This window comes from Balaenoptera ricei, chromosome 8 (genome assembly GCF_028023285.1).
Source record: "Balaenoptera ricei isolate mBalRic1 chromosome 8, mBalRic1.hap2, whole genome shotgun sequence".
Taxonomy (NCBI): Eukaryota; Metazoa; Chordata; class Mammalia; order Artiodactyla; family Balaenopteridae; genus Balaenoptera; species Balaenoptera ricei.
In genome coordinates this window covers 3,266,839-3,286,635 of record NC_082646.1, presented here as the reverse complement: position 1 = coordinate 3,286,635, position 19,797 = coordinate 3,266,839, and the positions used below count along the sequence as shown (strand labels likewise).

The 19,797-nt window shown below is 39.1% G+C and overlaps 1 long non-coding RNA gene and 1 other non-coding gene across 6 annotated transcripts in view; both read left to right on the top strand.

Annotated features, from left to right (window-relative positions):
- The window catches only part of LOC132369541 (uncharacterized), a 358,827-nt gene that overhangs the window by 32,045 nt on the left and 306,985 nt on the right, over nt 1-19,797 (top strand). For all 5 annotated transcript variants that reach the window (XR_009504437.1, XR_009504440.1, XR_009504438.1 and 2 more), the window contains exon 2: nt 14,012-14,123. This is a non-coding gene — a long non-coding RNA (uncharacterized LOC132369541). The remainder of the gene's footprint in view (nt 1-14,011; nt 14,124-19,797) is intronic.
- Nucleotides 15,787-15,890, top strand: LOC132371199 (U6 spliceosomal RNA). The gene has a single exon (XR_009504819.1). It is a non-coding gene; the product is annotated as a U6 spliceosomal RNA (small nuclear RNA).

Genomic DNA, 19,797 nt, shown 5'->3' with positions numbered 1-19,797 from the left:
CTTTTTCAGATTCTTTTCCCATAAAGATCATTACAGAGTATTGAGCAGAGTTCCCTGTGCTCTACAGTAGGTCCTTGTTGGTTATCTGTTTCATATATAGTAGTGTATGTATGTTAATCCCAAGCTCCTAATTTATCCCTCCCTCCACCCACGTTTCTCCTTTGGTAACCATAAGTTTGTTTTCGAAATCTGTGAGTCTGCTTGTTTTGTTAAATAAGTTAACATATATCATTAAAAAAAAAATTAGATTCCACGTATGAGTGATATCATATTTGTCTTTCTCTGTCTGACTTAACTTCACTTAGTATGATAATCTCTAGGTCCATCCATGTTGCTGCAAATGGCATTATTTCCTCCTTTTTTATGGCTGGATAATATTCCATTGTATATATCTACCACATCTTCTTTATCCATTCTTCTGTCGATGGACACTTAGGTTGCTTCCATGTCCTGGCTATTGTAAATAGAGCTGCAATGAACATTGTGGTACATGACTCTTTTTGAATTATGGTTTTCTCAGGGTATATGCCCAGGAGTGAAATTGCTGGATCACATGGTAGCTCTATTTTTAGTTTTTTAAGGAACCTCCATACTGTTCTTCATAGTGGCTGTATCAATTTACAGTCCCACCAACAGTGTAAGAGGGTTCTCTTTTCTTCACACCCTCTCCAGCATTTACTGTTTGTAGACTTTTTGATGATGGCCATTCTGACCAGTGTGAGGTGATACCTCATTGTAGTTTTGATTTGCATTTCTCTGGTAATTTGTGATGTTGAGCATCCTTTCGTGTGCTTTTTGTCAGCCTTTGTGTTATTTTTAACAAACTTTTTACTTCTATATATGTTATAAAACCCATAGTATATCGTTATTATTTTTGCTTTAAACAGTATCATATTTCTTAAAAGTATTTAAATAATAAGAAAATTATCTTAACATATACCTATATGGTTTCCATTTCTGGTGCTTTTTATATGGATTGGGACCATTATCTGGATTTTTTTTTTTTTACTGTTTTGCTTGAAACAATTTCTTTAACTTTTCTTGTAGAGCAGGTCTTCTAGTAATGAATTCTTTCAGATTTTTAATGTCTGAAATAGTTTTTATTTCATACTCTTTTTTTTTAAAGTTTACTTTTTATTTATTTATTTATTTATTTATTTATTTTATGTCTGTGTTGGGTCTTCGTTTCTGTGCGAGGGCTTTCTCTAGTTGCGGCAAGTGGGGGCCACTCTTCATCGCGGTGCGCGGGCCTCTCATTATTGCGGCCTCTCTTGTTGCGGAGCACAGGCTCCAGATGCGCAGGCTCAGCAATTGTGGCTCACGGGCCCAGCTGTTCTGCGGCATGTGGGATCTTCCCAGACCAGGGCTCGAACCCGTGTCCCCTGCATTGGCAGGCAGATTCTCAACCACTGTGCCACCAGGGAAGTCCCCTCATACTCATTTTTTTTTTTTTTTGTAGTAATCATTTATTTCTTGCATCTTTGTAAAAATAGATGAATCTTATCTTCTTTGACTGTTTGCTCAACATACATATTAAATACCCTCATACTCATTTTTGAAAGATATTTTCACTGGGTAAAGAAATGTAGGATCAAAGTTTTTTTCTTTCAGTACTTTGAAGTACTTCTGGCTTGTATTGTTATTAATGAATAATCTGTTGTCATCCTTATGACATATGTTCTTTTGTATATAACTGCTAGATTTTCTACTTATCGGTTTTAAGCAATTTGTCATGGTGTAGTTTTCTTCACATTTCTTGAGCTTAAGATTTGTTGAGATTCCTTAGAGCAGTGGAATTGTAGTTTTCATAAAATTTGGATAATGTATAGTCCTTATTTCTTCCAGTATTTTTGCTGTCCCTCCCATCTCTTATTTAACTCTATTTCCTTAATTCAAGGCGGGTGCTGGGCTCTGCTGGGGTTCCTTCCCCGAGCTCTCTCCAGGAAGTAGACTGGGCAATAACAGGGCTAAGCTTGTTTACTTCTCATCACTCAGCATTGTCCCTTGATGCCTAATGTCTAATGTCTTTAGGACCATTATTTCATTATCTGTCTTGATCTTTAGCTGTTTTAGGTGGGAGGTTATATCCAGTTGCTGTTAACTTCTTCTTGGCTCATTGTTCATGTCTGGAGTGTTCTGGGACATGAACAAAAGTGCTGGGCAGGAGACGACTCTGCCTGGAATGGGTCGTGTCTCAGAATTGCATGTGTGCTGTTCCCTCTGCAGAGAACACTCTTGCACATACTGCTCACCTAGTTAACTCCTATTAGTCTTCTAAGTCTCAATCTACACGTGACTTTGTTTAGAAGCCTGCTCTATGAGCCTCTGTCCTTTTGTAACTTCTCCTTTTAGATGATTCCGTGGTATTCTGTACTTTTAGCTGCACTCACTCATAGTATATTTCTTTTCCTTGTCTTTCTTCACCACAAGGTTGTAAGCTCTATGAGGACAGAAACATAGCTGTCTTATTTCCTGCAACAGTGTAAGAGGGTTCCCTTTCTGCTACTGGATCAAAGTAGGTGTTTAGTAAATGTTTTTTTGGCCAGTAAATAGGAGAAGATGAAAGCAGTTGTGTGTGGTAGGGGCAATGGTACCTGGTGGGTGATGGGTACTCAGCATAAACATTAACTGTGGCTTGTGTAAACCACGTGGCAGCTGACTGACATTACTGACCAGACTATGAGCAAGCATATTTGAGATATGTACTAAAAAATTCCAGAAAAACTTCAGGGTTGGGGACAAGGGGAATTCTATAGGGTAATAAGATCTTTCATGGATAGATTTGTGGGGCAGGGAGAGTCAGTAAAATCTAGGTTATCATTATTGTGATTTTATCTGTCTTTATAGCTGGTGTGCATGGGGATATACTATGTATATCATCATTATATCATAATATATCATTATATACTATGCTATCGTGTATCATAATTTATAATGTTATATAGGAGAAATATGTATTTTTATTTGTTTGTGTGTTGTTTGTTTTACCCCCATGACATAAACTCTGTGAAGTCAGGTACTTGGTTTTTTGTGTTGTCTGCCCCATCCCTGATTCTAGAGCCATCTTTTTCACATTGCAGTTACTCAATAAGTATTGGTTAAATACATGAGTGAGATATTTTTATACTACTCTATTTTAATTCTGTTTAAGTAGTATGCTAAACTACCATTTTTTTCTTTTTTGTTTATTTTTTTTAAACACAATTAAGTGAAAATCAAACTACATTCTCTCTTCATTTTATTATGCCTATAGAGAGTCTGGCTACTGAGATTAAAACGGTTTAACTAAGGCTCCAGTGTCCACCTGGTGGCAGCTTAACTTCATCACAGTCAAATTACCTCAGAGGAAATGAACAGCTTTCCAAGAGCTGAGCTTGACAACTCAAACATGTAGAAGCCCCAGGGCGCCCACGTGTCCACGCTGTACCTGGCTCTGGAGACAAGGGCAGCCCCACATTAAGCAGTGGGGAGACATCATTAAGGTTATGATTAAACCGCCTTGCAGGGCAAAAAAAATAGCCTGCTGAGAGAAGGCCAGAGTCCTGCCCAAAACATCACTGCTTTGTTATTTATTACAAATTTTTGGTGATTTCCCTTCCTAAATCAAAAGTAGTAATGGGAGTATTACTGCCTCAACATGCAGGTTGGCAGGATAAAGGCTAGGATGCACAGGGTTGGGTGTAATAGAAGCAGTGAATGAACAAGGATTTATAGGTGCCCAAGAGGTAGAGTTCTAGGGGACAGCCAGGGTCAAGTACAGGGTAGGGTGCTCAGCAGGGAGACTTGAGAGCTGACCCTGGGAGGATCAGAGATATGGCCAAGAAGGTGTTGACCTGAAGCAGATCGACTGCCAGATAGTTTTTCAACAAAGATGGGTTTATTCAAGATGAGTAGAGAATGGCAATTAGGGGGCTGCAACCATGGCGAGCCATGTGCATGTCCCCCCATTTCAAGGGAAGGAGAACTCTTTTATAGGGGGGAAAAGGAAGCTGGGAGGGCTGGAGTAAACAAAGAGTCCATGGCTTTTCATTGGTTGAGTCCTCACCAGGAAAGAAGTATCTTTCATCTTCCTGTTGGGCTCTGCTGTGGTCACAGGGCATGAGAGCTCCCCCTTCTGGTCTCCCAGTTCTATTTAACTGAGATTTCTGTTTATTAATTTTTTACAAAGGACACCTGAAGATCAGTAATTTGGGAAAGTGTGTGTGGCGCTGGTGTTGAGGGCGGAGCAAATAGTTTTCAGGGTGATCTGACTTAGATCTGCAGGATGGCATCTTTCCCCAGAGCTGCCTTTAATGGAAAGCTAAGAACATGTCAGCTCTTGGTGCCCAGATGTTGAGTACCACCTGCCCCTCCCTCCATAGCTATTTTGGCTTATGATAACAAAGTGAGTTCCAGATGGGAAAGGCTTGACTCTATCTAGGTAATGCATTTGATGTGTCTATTAGGGCAAAGCAAAAAAAAAAAAAAAAATCAAATACCAGTGTTATTCTTTATCCATTGTTGCTGTCAGGGTTCAGTGCATGAAACAGAAACCACTCTGGGTCTCTTAGGCAGAAAGGGACTTAATATGGAAAATTAGGTGCTTCAAAATAATTGGAATTGCTGCAGAATGGAGTTGAGGGTTGAAATTGCTGAGCTCAAGGGCACAACACTAGAGCTGCAATCCAGGGATCAGAAAGCCACCGTCTTTGTCACAAATGCCTCTTGACACTCGTGGAGCTGGGGACTAGGCACTGGGATGCCAAGTCTGGCTGCCACCACTGCATCTTGATTCTCATATGTTCCGGACGTTACCTGCCAGCATAAACAGCAAAGGATAGCAGCCTCTGTTCACTTCCATCTTCCGAATATCACTCCAGTGGATCCAATGGCTAGAACCTAAGTTGGATGCAGAGTCTGAGAGACTGGGGAGTGTGGGATTTTGTTTTCATTTTAGTATTCATTTCTCTCTAGTGAGGCCAGGACCAGGGTGAAGCAGAGAGGCACCCGGGGGCATGAAATTTACAGAGGTGCTGGCTCTCAGGGTCAGGCAGGTGCAGGTGTTCACCTCATAGTAGTACTGTGATAATTAAATGAGATAAATCTTTTACAGAACTTAGTGTAATTTTAACACGTGATGAGTGCTCACTAATTGCTGGGTCAATACCTTTTAGCTCTAGGGAGAAAAGGAAAAATGACGTAACTTTCTCTTCTCCTATGAATGTTCTTCAAAGAATTTTTTCCTTCGATGAATCTCTAGCCTTATGTTATATAGGCTTTTGAGGGTGATGGTCATAAGGCCAGTTTGGCCACTTTTCAGTGAGTCGTGCTGTTTGTGTGTAGCGCCTCTCTAGAATGTATGGGCGTCTGTTACCTTTATCCTAAGCTTTGAGCATTCAGCCACAAGGAAAGATCTTTTTAACATCTTGTCACACCTCCCTAATTCTTCCACACGTAATGGCAGCCTCTGAAAATTATACCTTAGAATGTCATCATTTTTTACTTAATGATTGTTTGAAATATAGATACCCATAGAACAACTTAGGTGTTTCCATATTTTGGCTATTGTGAATAATGCTGTGATGAACATGGGGGTGCAGATAGCTCTTTGATATCATGATTTCATTTCTTTCAGGTACACACCCAGAAATGTAATTGCTGGATCATATACTAAAAATTATCATAATTTAATTATTTTGAGGAACCTCCATACTGTTTTCCACAGTGACCGCACCAATTTACATTCCTGCCAACAGTGCTCAAGGGTTCCCTTTTCTCCACACCCTAAGCAGCATTTGTTGTCTCTTGTTTTTTGAGGACAGCCATTCTAACAGGTGTGAGGTGGTAGCTTATTGTGGTTTTGATTTGCATTTCTCTTATGATTAGTGATGTTGAGCATCTTTTCATGTACCTCTCGGCCATTTGTATGTCTTATTTGGAAAAATATCTACTCAGGTTTTCAGCCCATTTTAAAATCAGATCATTATTATTATTATTTTTGCTATTGAATTGTATGAGTTCTTTATATATTTTGGATATTAACCCTTTATCAGAGATATGGCTTGCAAATATTTCCTCCCATTCTGTAGGTTGCCTGTTACTTGTGTTGATTGTTTCTTTTGCTCTGTAGAAGCTTTGTAGCTTGATGTAGTCCACTTGTTTATTTTTGCTTTTGTTGTTTGTGCTTTTGGCATCATAGCCAAAAGCATTGTTGTGAAGACCAATGTCTTATAGGAGTTTTATGGTTTCAGGTCTTACATTTAAGTCTTTAAACCTTTTTGGGTTAATTTTTGTGGTTGTTCTAAGATAGAAGTCCAATTTCATCATTTTGCATATGAATATCCAGGTTTCCCAGCACCATTTACTGAAGAACGTTTCCTTTCCCCATTGAATATCCTTGGCTTCTTTGTCAAATATTAGTTGACTGTATATGTGTGGGTTTATTTCTGGGCTTTGATCCTGTTCCACTGGTTAATGTGTCTTTTTGCAAGTAACATCCTGTTTTTATTATTACAACTTTATAGTAAAGTTTGAAATAAGGAAGTATAATGCCTCCAACTTTGATCTTTTTTTAAAAAGATTACTTTGGCTATTCAGGGTCTTTTGTGGTTCCATGTGAATTTTAAGATCGTTTCTTCTATTTCTGTGAAAAATGCCATTGGAATTTTGTTAGGGATTGCATCAAATCTATAGATGGCTTTGAATAGTCATATAATCACTTTGAAAAATTATTTGTCATTATCTCTTCATGTTAAATATGTACATCTTATAACCACCAAGTTCTTGCCTAACAAAATATATGTAAAGAATAATTATAATTGCCCTTGTAACAATTAAAAGACAGAGAAAACCAAAGTTCCACTGAAAGTAAAATAGATAGATTTGGTATGTTCATATAATAAACTTCTACATGTCTATGAAAATGAATTACTATTGTACATAATAAAATATATAATTCTTATAAATACAATGTTATCAAAAGAATCCAATCCTGAAAGGACCCATTCTGTGTTATTTCATTTATATAATGTTTAAAAATAGGCTGTATAAAGTTATGGTGTCAGAATAGTACTTATCTTTGGGGAGGAGAAACAGACAGTGATTAAGAGCAGGCATGAGGGGGCTTTTGGGGTGCTGCTAATATTACATGAATGTGTTCTCTTTATGACATTTCATGAAGCTTAAGATTTGTGGTCTTTTCTGTATGTTTGTTACATTCCAGTAAAAATGTAAAAAAAAAAAAAAAATGCTACCAAAAAAAAAAAAAAGAAAATATAAGGAAAGGACCTGAATAGAAAAGAAAAAAATGAAAGTGGTATTTTGTTATTAAATATCATTTTTTATGTTAAAATTGAACAATACTTACAAAGTTCAACTATAACAGTAAGGTTATTTTAATGACTAGAAATCAGCATTTATTTGCATATCAGCATGATATTTGCATTTTTGCCCCATTGACCTATTTTGTCCTCTATCAACAAGTCTCTGAAACACGAAGGTACGTAGTTCAAATGATGTATATATATATTTTTTAACTTTTTTATTGGAATATAATTGCTTTACAATGGTGTGTTAGTTTCTGCTGTATAACAAAGTGAATCAGCTCTACGTATACATATATCCCCATATCCCCTCCCTCTTGTGTCTCCCTCCCACCCTCCCTATCCCACCCCTCTAGGTGGTCACAAAGCACTGAGCTGATCTCCCTGTGCTATGCAGCTGCTTCTCACTAGCTATCTATTTTGCATTTGGTAGTGTGTATGTCCATGCCACGCTCTCACTTCGTCCCAGCTTACCTTCCCCCTTCTCTGTGTCCTCAGGTCCATTCTCTGTGTCTGCGTCTTTATTCCTGTCCTGCCCCTGTGTTCTTCAGAACCATTTTTTTTGTTTGTTTTAGATTCCCTATACATATGTGTTAGCATACGGTATTTGTTTTTCTCTTTCTGACTTACTTCACTCTGTATGACAGACTCTAGGTCCATCCACCTCACTACAAATAACTGAATTTTGTTTCTTTTTATGGCTGAGTAATATTCCATTGTATATATGTGCCCCATCTTCTTTATCCATTCATCTGTTGATGGACACTTAGGTTGCTTCCATGTCCTGGCTATTGTAAATAGTGCTGCAATGAACATTTTGGTACATGTCTCTTTTTGAATTATGGTTTTCTCAGGGTAGATGCCCAGTAGTGGGATCGCTGGGTCATATGGTAGTTCTATTTTTAGTTTTTTAAGGAACCTCCATACTGTTCTCCATAGTGGCTGTATCAATTTACATTTCCACCAACAGTGCAAGACTATACTACAAAGCTACAGTAATCAAGGCAGTATGGTACTGGCACAAAAACAGAAATACAGATCAATGGAACAGGATAGAAAGCCCAGAGATCAACCCATGCACATATGGTCACCTTATCTTTGATAAAGGAGGCAAGAATATACAATGGAGAAAAGACAGCCTTTTCAATAAGTGGTGCTGGGAAAACTGGACAGCTACATGTAAAAGAATGAAATTAGAATACTCCCTAACACCATACACAAAAATAAACTCAGAATGGATTAAACACCTAAATGTAAGGCCAGACACTATAAAACTCTTAGAGGAAAACATAGGCAGAACACTCTATGACATAAATCACAGCAAGATCCTTTTTGACCCACCTCCTAGAGAAAGGGAAATAAAAACAAAAATGAACAAATAGTACCTAATGAAACTTAAAAGCTTTTGCACAGCAAAGGAAACCATAAAAAAGACAAAAAGACAACCCTCAGAATGGGAGAAAATATTTGTAAACGAAGCAACTGACAAAGGATTAATCTCCAAAATATGCAAGCAGCTCATGCAGCTTAAATCAAAAAAACAAACAACCCAATCCAAAAATGGGCAGAAGACCTAAATAGACATTTCTCCAAAGAAGATATACAGATTGCCAACAAACATATGAAAGGATGCTCAACATCACTAATCATTAGAGAAATGCAAATCAAAAATACAATGAGGTATCACCTCACAGTGGTTAGAATGGCCATCATCAAAAAATCTACAAACAATAAATGCTGGAGAGGGTGTGGATCTATATGTTTTTAAACTGCTCACCTTGCAGTTTCAAGATGGTGGGAATGCTCTCAACTGACGTCTGTGCAGAATCTAGTGACTGCCATCCCACAAGTTAATGCATCTGTTTGTGTGCAGGGCACTGAAAACTGACATAAAATATATTTGCATGTACACACCATTTTCTTAAATATATGCAGCTACCTCTCTCTCTATCATCTATCTATCTACCTATCTATCTATCTACCTATCATCTATCTATCATCTATCTATATCTATCTAATCTATCATCTATCTATCTATCCATCCATCTACCATCTATCTATATATATCTATCATCTATCTAGCTAGCTAGCTAGCTATCTACGTACCTACCTATCTATCTTTCTATCTATCATTTGGATCAAATATGTAGAGTACCCCCCTCCCCACCAAAACCTGGAAGGACACAGTCTGGAACCCCCGGGACTGTTTGTTTCCTTCATTTCTCACATTCTGCCTGCCTGATTGTAAGATGGTGGTTGGAAACCTAACTCATCTCCTGGGGGTAGGTTGTCTCCCTGCTTCTGAGGGTTAGCCTGCCAAGAAGGCAACCAAACCTTTACTAACCTCTGGGCAAAAGCTCCTATTTTCCTTTGTGTGTAGAAGGCCATGGCAGCTGCTTGCTGCTTCTGTACACCCCGCGGGCCCTCCTGAGGTGGGGCGATGGAGGTGGCTGTGGACGTGGAGTTACTCTGCTGGGGAAGCGTGGAAAGCAGAGCCTTTCACTGTTTCACACCCACCTTCGTGCCTGCGACACAGAAAAACAGTAACAGGAATGTCTCCACAGACCTCGTGGAAGCCAAAGTGTTGAGTGAAATTGTTGCTTTCTGTTTGCAAAGGCAGGCTTTTCACTTCTCACCTCACTTAAAACGGATCTGACAAGAATTTGGCACAAGCGCTCCCACCCTCCTCCCTGAAACACTCTTGACACCACAGCCTCCCTGTGCTCCTTTTACCCCTCAGGTTCTCAGGATTCTTTGCTGATTCCTCTGCTTTTCCCTAACCTTTATATATTAGCATTCCTTTAAGCTCTATCACAACCCTCTTGGCTCACTCTACATACTTTCTCCCTGGGTAATCTCATCCATTTCCATGGTTTTAAATATCACATATATGTCAACAATGCCAAATTATATATCCAAGCTCACTATCTTGTTCTGAGCATCCAAAGAAACTGACACTGTCAAAGGAATATGAGCTCACAAAAGTAAGCGATCATTTGAGTTACATAAGGATTAAAAAGAAAGATGCACCATATGGTACCTATTCTAGAGGAATAATTAATGGAGTGGAACAAACAATTTAAAATAAGAAGTATTTTCAAAGAAATAAAGATATTGAAAATAAGAAGCATAAGTAAGCAGTCGTTAAGAAAAGCCAGAGTGGCATTAGTGGTTATTTCTCTGGCAGAGTTGTGGATGAGGCTAAAGAATCTCCTCCAAGATGAAGGGGGACTTAGGTGAGGCCCCAAGAGAATGGTGTAACCTCATGCAATAAGATCACCTTGACAACAAAAGACCACAGATTGTAGGAGAAGCAGCCCACGATTGGAGACACCCCTGCCCACTTTAAGTCAAAATCTCCTCTCTTCCCCCACTGCTGCTGCCTTCTTTCCTGAACAAGACAGGTAAGAGTAGGGCTTCCTGAAGTTTGCACCCAGATGGGCAGATGAGGACAGGAGAACCAGCAATAGGAGAAGGAAGGAGAGAGAAAGAAGGCAAGAGTGAGAGTCCTGCCTGGACACTGGAGAGAGAATATGCGTGCAACTATAAAAACAACATTTGAATTTGACAGAATATTTTCCTGAATGAGACTGAGATTTTAATAAATGGATGAGTGTGAGATAACAGAAAATACCTATATCAGTCTCTGCCCCTGATTCCCAGCACTGAACTCCTGAAACCCTTATAATTTCCTAAGTAATAAAAGTATCAAAAGCATCTTTTGTTCTAATGAGGCGACTCTAGCTGGGTTCCTGGTTGGGGGCTGGTCACCAGAAAGACCAAACTGTGATTAGAACCTTGAAATTTTCAGCCCAAACCCCCATCCTCCAGAGAGGGGAGAGGGGCTGGAAATAGAGTGATGAAGTCTCCATGAAATCCCCAAAGTATGGGGTCGAGGAGCTTCCCGGTGGGTGAACACGTCCTCAGTGGGAGAGTGATGCACCCCAACTTCCCAGGGACAGACCTCCTGGGTCAGGACCCTCCTAGACCTCACCCTGTGTATCTCTTCATCTGGCTGTTCATCTGTATCCTTTACCATATCCTTTAATAAACTGGTAAACGTGTCTCCATGAGTTCTGTGCACCACTCTAGCAAACTAATCACATCCAAGGGGGAGGTTGTTGGAACTTTCAGTCTATAGCAGGTTGGTCAGAAGCACAGGTGACCGCCTGGGCTTGTGACTGGCATCTGACGTGTGTGTGTGTGTGTATGTGTGTGTCTGTGTGTGTGTGTGTGTGTGTGTGGTGGGGAGTCTTGTGGGACTGAGCCCTTCACCTGCGGAACCTAATGCCATCTCCAGGTAGAGAGTGTCAGAACTAAGTTAAATCATAGGACACCCAGCTAGTGTCACAGAGAATTGCTTGTGGTGGGGAAAAACCTCTATACATTCACTGACTAGAAGTGTCAGGAGTGAAGGGTTCTGGGGGAATAGCAAAGGAGACACACAGGAGGGAAACACAGTAGGGAAGAACTGGGTTTTTCCTTACAACAGGAGGGAAAGACTGAGTTTTTCCATTTTAATAAGATTATGGAAATAATTAAACTGGACTAAAATTTAAATAGAAATAGATTGGAAAGAAAACGAGATGAGTGCTCTAGGCAGACTGCCTGTTCAATGCCAAGAAAAGTGCAAGCAATTTTGAGAGTAAAACATATTTCGTGCTGTACCTAACTGAACTGAGAACCAATTATTTACTGACCACCAGACATGTAAAAATGATTGTCTAGGTGTTAGAGATAGAGCCGTGCATAATTCTGACAAAAATCTCTCCCCTCAGGGAGCTTACTTTCTGGTGGAAATCAAAGCAGGTATATGTGTTACCTACTGAGGAATGTCCAAGCCTGTCCTGATCAGGCTCTAGAGCATCGCTGTTCGGTGGAACTTTCTGGAAAAGTTCTATATCTGCACAGTCCAGTAGCTACATGTGGCAGGCGTGACTCAGGAACTCTCAAGTCTTATTTAATTTTAACTCATTTAAATTTAAATAGCCGCCTGTGTCTAGTGGCTACCATATTGGACAGAGCAGCTCTAAGTTTTAGTGAAATTGGACAATCGACTTTTATTGAAAGCCCCCTTACTAACCAGGACTCAGAAACCAATCCATATGACTGTTCCATGGACACTCCTTTAAGAATAAAGAGTTTAATAAATATCAATTAGAGATACCCTGTTATTTGTGTTATTTAGGACGTTGATATCATTACTGATTATACTCCATCACTTGATGATTCATGGACTGAGGATGGGTGTGGACTAAGACTTCCCTCACTTTTGGGCTCTGGCCGTGTCTCCGCTTCCAGAGTTCATTACCTTGTTCTTAGCTGGACACTGTGCTTCCTATAATCGCTGCTTATTTGGAAATGAAGCTTTCAGGAAAATGTCTCAATTACCATTTTACACTTAATATGAGACATGTAAGGAAAGAGATATTCCCTTTTGCCTCACCACAAATCACCATGAGGTTTTGGAACTTTGAGGGCTTTCTAGCTTTGCTGGAGCATGAGGTCACATATGCAGCAGTAGGTCCTTGAAGACAAAAATAGAGCAGCTATTTAGACTTCATGAACATGTTTGATTCTCTCAAGAATAAATGGGGGAGGGTCATGGAGAATTGGAAATAAATACATGATAGAGTTGTTCAGGAGCTTGGTGGCATCAGGCCAACATCTCTGTGAACCTCTTGACCTTTGCTTCATGTTTGTCATTTCATGGTTAGCAAATGGCTGCTGGGGATCCAGACATCATGTCCACATTCAAGGGAGGAAAGCATGGGAAAGGGGGAAAGACTTTGTCAGGTACATCCATTCCATTCCCCCCAAAAAACATAATCTCTCCCAGGAACGTCCTGCATGTGTGTCGTTAGCCACCCAGACACTATGAGCTTTCAGGGAGGATGCAGAAGCAAGCATGTAGCCTGACACAGTGACACCCCAAATAAAATCAAAGTTCAATCAGCAAAGAAGAAGGGGGAAGTGAGCCTTGAACAAGCGACTAACAGTACCTAACACAGTAGGGATTCAACTTATTTTTCTTTATATAGTGAACCTGTTTCTCAGAAGAGAAAAAGCCATTACTGATTTTTCACAACAATCTTTAAATTACAGGTCTCTCAGTCCGTGGGATTGAAATGAAACAAATACTAGCAATAGGCTCATGCCAGTCTCAGAATCACTTTTTTATTTCAATGAATAGTGCTGATGGGTTGAGCTCATTTCAGTAGCTGGATGCTTCCTACCCTAATAGGAGCATTGTCCCAGGAGCCTCCTCAGCTATGTATGCAAATACATTCCTGTCAAATCCTAACATCAGTTTGACATACATGCTTCAACATGGTTGAATTCCTGTGGAAATTATTCAGGTGAAGAATAGGGCAGATGGAATGGCACCACACAAATACGGGAAAGAGCTGAAACAGTAAAGAAATAACAAGTCAGCAAGCATAATAAGTCATGGAGAGATTGGCTGGAGAGAAGGAAGGGGCCATGTCATGCACAATCTTGGAGGCCAGTGGTAAGGAGTGAAGATTTTATTCTAAGCACAGTAAGAAGCTCTTGAGGTACTTGGTTCAAACAGAGTGCACGCCTGGTTTACGAACTGTCACTAGTGTAGTCATCCATGGGAAAAACAATTTAAATGTGTTCAAATGTCTTCTGTTAAGTTGAATAAGCAATTTGTCAATTTCAGTGTATTCAATGAATTGCTTTGATAGGCATCTCCTGTATGTCACACATCCAAGGAGGAAACGCACCTGTGTGCATCAGAGGGGGCTCTCCGTAGACTTCTCTCTTCCCACTGCACAGAGCTGCAGAGTTCTCTGGCAAGTAAGTATCCCTTTCATGGGTTCTAGTTTCTCTTTTGTACTCTTATGCCATTATGTATGAGTTTCATTATGCGTGTGCTCCCCAAATAACTGGGCCTATCATGTCTATTAAAGAAACCAATGGACATTCTGACTCTTGGAAATGATTACTTTTGCTTAAGAAAATGTTTGGCTCCTGTAGGGGTAGGTAACATGATACAGGGTTAAGAGTGGATGGGAAGGTAAGTCAGGGATCAATTCAGTAGTCTAAGAGAGCACGGTGCTTGGGTTAGATTGGTGCTAATGGACACAAGGAACCATGGGTGACTTGAGATGTATTTTGGAGGAAAAAATTGAATTAACGATGGATTCAGTTAAGGAAGGCATACAGAGAGAATAATCAAGTATAACTTCCAGAGTGCTGGCAGAGTACTGGTTGCATACTATTAAGGCTTATTGCATGAATGAGAAAAAGGGGGTATGATAGTCACGACATGTACAATGCTTTCCAGTTTTAAAATAATTTGAACCTACATCTTAAGATATGGTAGGACAGGGTTTATTATTTTACATTCTTTGCAGACGTGGAAACAGAGGCTCACTGCCTCTTAGTTCTGCTTTTGCCAATCTGGAGACTGGTCAGAGACAGAAGATGTGATGTGGGAAAGAGAGAGGACATACACAAAGAGGTCAGATGAATCTTAGAGAAGAGGAAATTAGAAGACGGCGAGGAAAGTTGTGCGGGGATGGGGAAGAGACCTGGCGTAGCTGGGACCTGCGGGAGTTATGGGGAGGCACTGTGCACTCTTGAGTGGTGTGGGTGTAGGTGAGGGTTGGATCTCCTTTTGATGTGCTTGAAGAGCTGTAAGGAAAAGATTGTTTTGTTTTGTGTTTTTGGTGGGGGTTTGTAATAACTTTTGATGGGTGAGGTATTTCTGCTTCTGTGTGATTCCAGGTAGAGACTGAGTTCATTAAGATTCCAGCTTTCATGCTGTTCATATCGTTTTGTTGCCTTGAGCACACATGTGAAATGGAACTTGAATGAAGGCTGATTTGGAAAGCAGAGCATGATTTGGGGGCAGTGAGAAAATGGGTTTGACCAGTTTTATGTTAAACTTTGTGAAAGACAAGTTGGACAGGTCCATTGGATACAGGTTATAGAAGGCCTGGGAAAAAATGTGAATTGAAATCCTTACTAGCCAGATGTGCTGTAAATGCTCTGTCCTGCTGAAAAGAATTTTTAGAAATATAGAAAATTATTAAGATGATAAAAAATATTCATAGTACCATCATGTGGAAAAAAACTTTTACTATTTTAGGGTGTTTCTTCTAGCCTTTTATATGGGTGCATGTATAAACGTGTGTAAAAACTTCATAATATTTTAATAATTGAAATTATAATATACATAACATTTTACAACATATTTAAAGTGCTCGGTGGACACTTTCATATTAAATAATCTTCACAAAATAATTGTTGAGGGCAAGACAGTAGTTCATCATATGGGTGAACCATGAGTTATTTAACCCTTTCCTTACAGACTTTATTTTAGCTATTCTGCCATTCCTCTAGTGAATCTTATCATTTGCTATTTCTTTTTTAGCCATTATAAATGGCACTAATTTGGTACTTGATAAATTTTTCAGAATTAGAATCTTTTACTGGTCAGAGGTAGTGGACACTGGTGCCCACTTTGGCAGCACATCTACTAAAATTGGAACAATACAGAGATTAGCATGGTTCTTGTGCAAGGATGACACGCACATTCGTGAAATGTTCTGTATATTTGGATGTTAACTAGACGGTGATCATTTCACAGTTTATACAAACGTCAAATCACCATGTGTTGTAGCTGAAACTCATGTAATGTTGTGTGTCAATTATACCTTAATTTTAAAAAAGTAATGGACACTTTTAGAGACCTTGGTAGATATTGCCCAATGGCCATCTAGGTTTGAACCCCTTCGGATGCCTTTTAGCAAATGATTGGATTTCCTATTTCACTGTCTCCTCCCCAATACTGGGAATTAACTTTTAAAACATGAAAAATAATATCTCATGGTCTTCATTTGCATGTCTTTGGTTCCTAGAGAGTTTATTGGCTATTTTTCTTTCAAAACGTACATTCACGTGTTCCGTTTATCTTTCTGTTCTGTCTTCATCACTTAAGACAGCTTGGACCCAAAACAGAGTGGTAACTAAATAAATATTTTTACGATTGACTGAAAATCCGTTGGACTACCACCCAGGAACCAGTAATGCATACAGTTTTTGTGGTTCCTCTTCTATCCATCTTCCCAAATTTAATGATTTCTCCTATGAGATGTAGTATTCAGAGAAAATGTGATTTTTTTTTCCCTACTCCCTGTAATCCTAAGAGACATACTCTCAGTTGAAATTTTCTCTCTTCATTTTCACTGTTCTTCATACATCATTAGTGGGAGCTGTTGCGTTATGGGAGGGCAGTGTCTGGACTGCATATTTATTGAACTCTAATTGTGTGCCTAAATGAATATGCCAGCCATGCAACTACCAATGTAAGTCTTAAAAATAATAATTTGCGTAACTAGCCGACAGGAAGGCTTGAGCTATTATTTAAGTTCATATATAACATTACATCGTCAAGTGTTAATTTATGCTCTGTCCTTTCCAGAATGATTGAGCTGTTTGGTAGTTTTATTTATGACTCATGCTTAGATCCATTTTCCAGTGCTGATAATGTTGAGATAATGGGGATTTATAGTTCACCCTGACAAGAGGCCATAAAACAAATGGCTGGATGTTTTCTCTATTGCTACAGGCTCAGTTTGTATCATAAAGTACTAATAATTGTTATTAATGAACGCTCTGTGGTTGGTATATAGACACAGCTGGGAATCACATCTGTTATCAGACAGCCTGTGTTGAGTAAAGCACAAACACTGCAGGGAACTAATAGCTACAAAAGGAAATGACATCACAGGGCCATAGGAAGTGCCATAGATATTAGCTGCACTGAGACAGAAGAGAATTAGGATGGATTTTAGGAGAAATGACAGAATTTGGCTCTTTTTAAAAATTTTCTTTCATGTGGATCACAAATATCTTCAATTGTGAGCCTGAGTTCCAGGGTCAATCCATATATTATATATGAGTAAAACATATATCTTATTTTTTTAGATGAAAACAAATAAAAATAGACCAAATTCAGCTTACCAACTTACGCCTTCCAGGCTTATCTTCTGCTGCTCCTCTCGAAACACTCTGATATTCCATCCAAATTGGGTTCTTCGCCTTTGTTTTTGCAGACTTACGCTTTCCTGCCTGTGTGCTTTTCCTTATATTGTTACCTCTAGTTGAGTCCATTTCCCTCAAACTATTTCAAAAGAAAAAGAACTTTCTTTCTTTGACTTTTCTTCCTTCCTCCCTCCCTTTCTTTTTCATTTTTCCTCTCCCCTCTCCTCTCCTCTCCTTCCCTCCCTCCCTCCTTCCCTCTCTCCCTCCCTTCCTTCCTAACTTTTTTCTCTTTCTCTGTCTTTTTTTCCCTTATTTGTCCACATTATCAACTTTCATTTTTTTCATTCACCACTGGCAAACATATGAATATATTTCATATGTGTCATTTGATTATATGTAGTCTTACAAGATAGGTTTTGCTTTGGGTGCCTGTTTTTTTTTAATTTAAGGAAATCATCGTAAATTATAGACCTCATTTTACTTCTTTAACTTAGCAATGAAGTGCCAACCACGGGGCCCTGTGAACATCTAGTCCATTCTTTCTAAAGTTTCCTAAAACTCGATGTGTATCCACCAGATCTGATCTGTCCACTCGGTTGGTGATGGACACTCACATTACTCTGAATCCCTATCACAATAAGCAAGGTGATGATGGGCATTTTTATGTATGTTGCTTGTGGGTCTATGAAAGAATTTGCTGCATTCCTGGGAGTGTAATTGCTGGGTCACAAAGTGTGTGTAAACTTGATTTGACTAAATGCCCACAGGTAGCTCTCAAGAATGCTTCACCATTCTTCTCTCTGCAGGAGTACGTGTTGGTTCTTGTATCCCTATGTTCTACCAATAGTTGGGATTGCCTAGTTTTACATTTTAACCACATTAACAGAGGTACAATGATATTTCATGATTGTTCTCCTTTGTGTCTGTGATTACCACTGAGAGTGAACATCTCTTGACTGGCTTATTAGTTCTTGTGGTTCGTTCTATTTTAATCACCTATTCATATTTTTGCCCATTTTTTCTCTTGGGTTATCTGTCTCTTGTGGACTTAAAGGAATTTCTTGTATATTTGTACATTGTCCGTTTTAGATATTGCAAATATTTTCTTACAATCTGTCATTTCTCCGTTAACGCTATCCATATTCTTCTCCATTAAACAAAAATAATTAGTTTTGATGTAATTATACTTAACACATTTATGCCTGAGGATTTCTGCTTTTCAAGTATTTTAAAAAGAATTCTTCCCCACCTCTAAATCACAAATATAAATTCTGACACTTTCTTCTATTGATTTTCTATTTTATCTTTCATTAATCTATCTGGATTCTATTTTTATATGTGATGCTATTTAGGGATACAATTTTAGTTTCTCCCTAATATTATATACAAAACAACCCACCCTTTCACCTTTGATTCATGGTGCTGTATTTCTATATTTATCATATATTAAGTTCTCACCTATACATGGTCTTCTCTGAGTTTGCTCTTTTGTTCCATTGGCCTATTTGCCCATCAGTTCTCATATCAATAGCTGCTTACTTTATTACTCTATGTTAGGACAGGCAGTCTACCATGGGCACTGAGCTTCCCTGAACATGCCTGCTGAGTGTGCCAAACCGCAAGGCTTATTTATCCCCAAACTGAGCAGTTTCTGTAGCTGGTCACATAGGCAACCAGGTAGGTACGCGACCATAGCATGGCTACTTCTCACTCTCTGGTGGAGGAGACAGGGAAGAGAGAGGGAGAGACTGTCTTGTTTCCTGCTTATGACAGAAGGCGCCATAACCACCTGGGTGGGGCTGTTTGGACCGCCGTTGTGCACCATTTTTATTGCTCCTACTGCTAAATGTATAATTAGTATTGATGTTTTACCTGCTTGTGCTATGAACCCTCATAAAATTCAAGGGGGATTGTCCCAATGGAAAGAGTCACTTTTAGAGAAATGATAGTTGATACGACAGACCACCAATGAGGTTTCCAGTTGCCCCCATGTTGTACAACAGAAATGATACAGAATTCCAGGAAGTGAAAAGGAAATCACAGTGTTGGGGTCCGTAAACCCCAAGGACCCTTTTGAACTACAAGTATCTGCTACTGATAACTGCTGACTGAAACTAATATTGGTGTATGTTCTGGCAACACATGAATGTGTACTCTGCTGTTTTGGGATGTAATATTCATTAATACCAATTATGTCGAGTTTGTTGATAGTGCTGTTCAAGTCCTCTTTATGCTTGCTAATTTTCTGTCTGTCTTGCCTATCAATTACTGATTGAGGAGTGTTGAAACCTCTTATCATAATTGTGGATTTGTCTGTTTCTTGTTTCAGTTGTTTTTGCTTCATATATTTTGAATCTGTTATTAGATGCAAACACATTTAAAATTGCTATTTTTTTTATGAATTAATCACTTTATCCTTACTTTTTATCTCTGGCGGTAATACTTGTTATGAAGTCTGCCTCGTCTCACATTGTCTTAG